This window comes from Salvelinus sp. IW2-2015, linkage group LG20 (genome assembly GCF_002910315.2).
Source record: "Salvelinus sp. IW2-2015 linkage group LG20, ASM291031v2, whole genome shotgun sequence".
Lineage (NCBI taxonomy): Eukaryota > Metazoa > Chordata > Actinopteri > Salmoniformes > Salmonidae > Salvelinus > Salvelinus sp. IW2-2015.
Genome location: NC_036860.1, coordinates 68,287,268 through 68,293,267, shown reverse-complemented (window position 1 = coordinate 68,293,267; position 6,000 = coordinate 68,287,268). Strand labels below are relative to the sequence as shown.

General features: G+C 46.4%; 1 protein-coding gene across 2 annotated transcripts in view; it reads left to right on the top strand.

Annotated features, from left to right (window-relative positions):
• Positions 1-6,000, top strand: part of LOC111980363 (calmodulin-regulated spectrin-associated protein 3) — a 76,674-nt gene that overhangs the window by 22,339 nt on the left and 48,335 nt on the right. Inside the window, exon 1 of one of the 2 annotated variants that reach the window (XM_070449587.1) lies at positions 226-615. The exons of the other annotated variant lie outside the window; for it this stretch is intronic. The gene's annotated coding sequence lies outside the window, so the exon portion shown is untranslated. Of the gene's footprint in view, positions 1-225; positions 616-6,000 lie in introns of those variants that run through there. 2 annotated transcript variants of the gene reach the window in all.

Genomic DNA, 6,000 nt, shown 5'->3' with positions numbered 1-6,000 from the left:
CATATATCTTTATGTACATATTCTTTATCCCTTCACACTTGTGTGTGTGTGTAAGGTAGTAGCGTGGAATTGTTAGGTTAGATTACTGTTGGTTATTACTGCATTGTCGGAACTAGAAGCACAAGCATTTCGCTACACTCGCATTAACATCTGCTAACCATGTGTATGTGACTAATAAAATTTGATTTGATTTGATTTGATTTGACCATGGAAGGAATAGGGTGTCATTTGGAAGGTTGCCTCTTTTCAATAACCTCACAGCCTACATCATCAGCTCTAAATGAAGCTTGGGCAAAAAAAGCTACATTTTAAATAGATATTCTAAATAGGATACTTTCTCTAGCGCGTCCCACCCTTGAACGGCGCTGTCACTGAAGCCTTCTTAGATCACTCAGCCAGTCTTGCTATACTACACCTGGTCTTGGGGTTGTGTCCCAAATGGCACCCTATTCCCTATGTCCATGAAAATCAACTCTGGACCTCAAAGCCAGTTCCATTTATGTTTTTTTTTATTGTTCCCCTCTAATCAGGGACTGAATTTTGACCTGGGACACCAGGTGGGTGCAATTCATTATCCGGTAGAACAGAAAACCAGCAGGCTCCGGACCTTGTAGGGTAAGAGTTGAATACCCCTGCTCTATATAGTGCACTACTTTTGACCTGCTCTGACTCATACCACACACACAGTATATATTATCTATCATCGTCAGGGGTGTATTCAGTGAGCTGAAACATTTCAGAATGTTGCAGATAGAAATATACTGAATAGAGCTGATGTGATTCCCAGCTCTACCTGACAGACAATCCTATCTGAACGTTCTGTAACGTTGCACCCTCCTGAACAGACCCCAGATATCATTGTGCACCGTGATATTGATGATGCATTACTAATAGCCATACTCTGTGTATTTCATATGTAGTTGCTGTGTATCAGTCACAGACAAGTGTTTTTAAATGGAATCCTTGTTTGTTACATTGTTAATTTAGCAGACACTCTATCCAGAGTGACTTAGAGTCAGTGAAGTTCATTCAAATGTTATGTAGCCTACATATGACAACGGCATGAATGTACTTTGGGGGAGCAGTGGGGGTGGTCACAGGATAGCCCTGTTCCAGAAATCCCTGCCTGTGTCTATGGTTGGTTTTGGTTAGTGAGTCGCTGACATGTTGACTTAAGTCATACTGCTGGGCACGCAAGTTTTCGCTCAAGTTAGCATCCGTCTAGAGCGCAGTAGGAATTAGAAGTGGCACAGGCTGTGTACCAAATGGCTCCCTATTTAGTGTACTACTTTGGTCTGGTCAAAAGATGTGCACTATATAGGAGATAGGGTGCCATTTGGGACACAGACGGAATGCTGCTGAACATCGTCTCGCAACATTTGGCCCGTCACGGTACCACCCAGGCCTGCCAAGGGGAGAAATAACATTTTAGTGTTTCTTTTTTTTTGTTTTGTTACAGAGAAGAGTCAACAAAGGAAAGCTGCCAGGGATCGCAGCATTGATCTAGTAATGTGTTTTTTGTTGGGGGGAGGGGACAACAATGTTATCCAGATGTAAACCAAGGTGGCTTAGCAGTTCAGACGTCTTTTTCTGTTCCGTATTTGTCGTGTCCTGTATATATATATATTTACACCTTTCCTCGCATCTCTTTTATTTATTTTATTATCCAAGAACTCAACTRCAAAAGCTTTCCTGCAAAAGCTTTCCTGCAACCCGCTTCACCAATTACAAAAAGTATTATTTACCTCAATCTGAAAATCCATCGTGGAAGCTAGCCAGGGGCTAATTCAGAAGCTAGCCTGAAAGCTAACCAGAAGCTACTCCGATAGCTAGCCAGAAGCTAATCTGTAGCTGCCCCGAAATTAGCCGGTTTGCTGGCTAGCGTTGGTGTTTCAGCTGCCCACGTTTAGTGGTCATCAGCTATTCCTTTAGCTCGATAATCTACCGGCACTTTTGTGCAACGCGACTCGGACCGGAGCATTCCGGGACTCTTTTTCTCTCAGTTTCCCCGGATTCCAGCCGCAGGCTCTGGACACTTGYACCTTGATTTCGCAGCTAGCTAGCTGCAAACCGTGTGACTATTGGCTTACGTCGACCCCGGCGCAAACTCGAATCATTCTGGAGCTAGCCAGCTGAGGAGTTCCATCACCATCCGGACCCGTTTCTTTTGTTGCTGCTGCAGATACGGAACCCCACCGGGCCTTCACGACTGACTGCCGCGACTGACTGCCGACGTTATCTGCCCGAGGGATTTATCCAACTGGCACCTCCGTCCCGACGTTACCTGAACGCTCATCTGAGGCCCGCTAATCGGTAGCTGTCTTATCGGCTGCTATTTGAACAAGTATATCGGACAACTATTATTATTATTATTATTTATTTATTTTTTCCTTGGGTCACTATATCTATTTCGCCAATTTGGATTGATCCCCTCTACCACACGGAACCCCACTACACGGAACCCCACTAACCTACCGACGGAAACGCACGAGGTATCTACAAACAGACCTCCATCCTATGCTGCTACCGATAGCCATATACCCGGCCAGCTGTCTGGATCGCCACGACCCCAACCAACCTCTACTCACTGGACCCTTATTGATCACTCGATTAGCATGCCTCTCCTTAATGTAAATATGCCTTGTCCATTGCTGTTCTGGTTAGTGTTTATTGGCTTTTTCAACTGTGAGAGTATTTCCTAGCCCCACTGCTATTCTCTACAATCGCGATTAATCTCCAACCTCTCAGTTCCAACCTAGGGGTCCACCATACTCGATACGACATGCGACCGCTGGTTCAATGACTGTTTGCTAGAGACATATTCTCCTCTCATCAGGTCACTTCAAACCGTAGCGTTTACCCGTTCCCATTTGTATTCACCATCGTACACCCTGGTGTTCGCAATAGTTACAACACCTATTGTCTGTATCATAATTCCATTGCACATTTCATCGTTGTTGTTCCCTTAGAAACTTTCTTTTATCTCTCTTGACTCGTAGATGCTGGTGCTCTGGGCTGGTTCTAGCGATCCTGACTTCTCATAGCTTCATGAGCCGTACCTCCTTATCACTACTCTCTATTCCCATCCTCTCTGTGTTCCCCTGTCTGGTCCTCTGTAGAGGTAATCCTAGGCCCTGGCAGTAGTGGCTCTCCATCTGCCTCATTTCCTGCCATGGCCGCTCTGCTCTTATGATGCCGAACTTGGTCTGGTAACCGGTACCATAGCCCTCTTGGCTTCCATGCATGTAACCATGAGAAGCTGGCTCTACCTATCATTTTGTTTTAGGTCAACTCCCTGCTTATTAAGCGAGCCACTTCTGTCCAACTTCCCCGGATTGTTTGCCGTGTTGAAATCCTGCTAGGAAAGACCACCCAAAAATTTTCAGACATATTCTCATCCCCCAATTAAAGATTATCAGACAATATACTGAGGCCAAGGGGCGCGTGTTGCCATTCTACTGCACAGACCTGCCTGCAGTAGTTCTGTCCACCCGTATCTCACGGGCAGAGTCTGTTCCAAACATTTTGGTGTTAATAAAGGGATTTCTTCTACTGTGTAAAATCTCCCTTCTCTAAAAACCAAGTCCCTCACCCTGTTTGCCCTTTCTTTGTTCTTCTTTGCTTGCGTTCTCAGAACCACCTCTTGTCCTCCAGCTCTTGTTGCTGTCGTGGACACCTATGGTTGAAGGTCTGCACTTGCGCTCCCCACCTTTCATTCCTTATCTGCCAGAGCCTTTCGCTGCTGCTGTTAGGTCACCCTCTTAAACTCGGAACATGGTCTTCCTTCCGTGGTGAGGGGTATTGGTTCTCTACACATTTTGTCTGTCTATTTTTTTCCTTCACTCTTCAGCCACCGCTTCCTTAAATCTAACAGTCTTGATGCTCTCAATCTCCATCATACAAGAGTTGGGACTCAATGAAACCGTATCAGGGGTACTTCTTACCTCAATCCCGCTCCCGTAGTAACCCGGCGTCACTCCGGGTTCTCGAGGTGCAGTAATCATCCTAGACAACTGCCTTCTTTCTCAAATAGCGACCTCTGCTGTTTTCAACCAAGATGTCAGGAGATCACTCGGCCCGGCATTGCCTGCATCCGTAATGTGGCCCTCATCGGTCCAACCACGACCTCCACTCATCACTGTCAAACGCTCCCTGAAACACTTCAGCGAGCAGGCCTTTCTAACGACCCTGGCCGGGTATCCTGGAAGGATGATCTCACCCTGTCAGTAAGAGGATGCCTGGTCATTTTTTTAAATGCCTTCCTCACCATCTTGAATAAGCATGCCCCATTCAAGAAATTTAGAACCAGGACAGATATAGCCCTTGGTTCTCTCCTGACCTGACTGCCCTTAACCAACAGAAAACATCCTATGGCTTCTGCATTAGCATCGAACAGCCCCCGTGATATGCAAACTTTTCAGGAAGCCAGAAACCAATATATACACAGGCAGTTAGAACAGCCAAGCTAGCTTTTCAAGCAGAAATTTGCTTCCTGCAACACAAATTCAAAAAAGTTCTGGGACACCGTAAAGTCCATGGAGAATAAGAACACCTCCTCCCAGCTTCCAACCGGTCTGAAGATAGGAAACACTGTCACCACCGACAAATCCACTATAATGAGAATTTCAATAAGCATTTTTTCTACGGCTGGCCATGCTTTCCACCTGGCTACCCTACCCCGGACAACAGCACGCCCTCCCCTCTGCACTCTGCCCAAGCCTTCCCCTTTCTCTTTCTCCCAATACAGTCAGCTGATGTTCTAAATGAGCTGCAAAATTGGACCCTACAAATCAGCCGGGCTAGATAATCTGGACCCTTTCTTTCTAAAACTATTCTGCTGAAATTGTTGCCACCCCTATTACTAGCCTCTTCAACCTCTCTTTCGTGTCGTCTGAGATCCCCAAAGATTGGAAAGCAGCTGCGGTTATCCCCCTCTTCAAGGGGGGGACACCCTTGACCCTAACTGCTACAGACCTATACTATCCTACCCTGCCTTTCTAAGGTCTTCGAAAGCCAAGTCAACAAACAGATTACCGACCATTTCGAATCCCACCACACCTTCTCCGCTATGCAATCTGGTTCAGGCTGGTCATGGGTGCACCTCAGCCACGCTCAAGGTCATAAACGATATCGTAACCGCCATCGATAGGAAACAATACTGTGCAGCCGTATTCATTGACCTGGCCAAGGCCTTTGACTCTGTCAATCACCACATCCTCATTGGCAGACTCGACAGCCTGGGTTTCTCTAATGATTGCCTCGCCTGGTTCACCAACTACTTCTCTGATCGAGTTCAGTGTGTCAAATCGGAGGGTCTGTTGTCCGGGCCTCTGGCAGTGCTCTATGGGGGTGCCACAGGGTTCAATTTCTGGACCGACTCTCTTCTCTGTTTACATCAATGATGTCGCTCTTGCTGCTGGTGATTCTCTGATCCACCTCTACGCAGACGAACACTATTCTTGTATACTTCTGGCCCTTCTTTTGACACTGTGTTAACACCCTCCAGGCGAGCTTCAATGCCATACAACTCTCCTTCCGTGGCCTCCAACTCGCTCTTAAATACAAGTAAAACCAAATGCATGCTCTTCAACCGATCGCTGCCTGCTCCTGCCCGCCTGTCCAACATCACTACTTTGGACGGCTCTGACTTAGAATATGTGGACAACTACAAAATACCTAGGTGTCTGGTTAGACTGTAAACTCTCCTTCCAGACTCACATCAAACATCTCCAATCCAAAGTCAAATCTAGAATTGGCTTCCTATTCCGCAACAAAGCATCCTTTACTCATGCTGCCAAACATACCCTTGTAAAACTGCACCATCCTACCAATCCTCGACTTCGGTGATGTCATTTACAAAATAGCCTCCAACCCTACTCAATAAATTGGATGCAGTCTATCACAGTGCCATCCGTTTTGTCACCAAAGCCCCATATACTACCCACCACTGCGACCTGTACACTCTCGTTGCTGGCCCTCGCTTCATACTCGTCGCCAAAC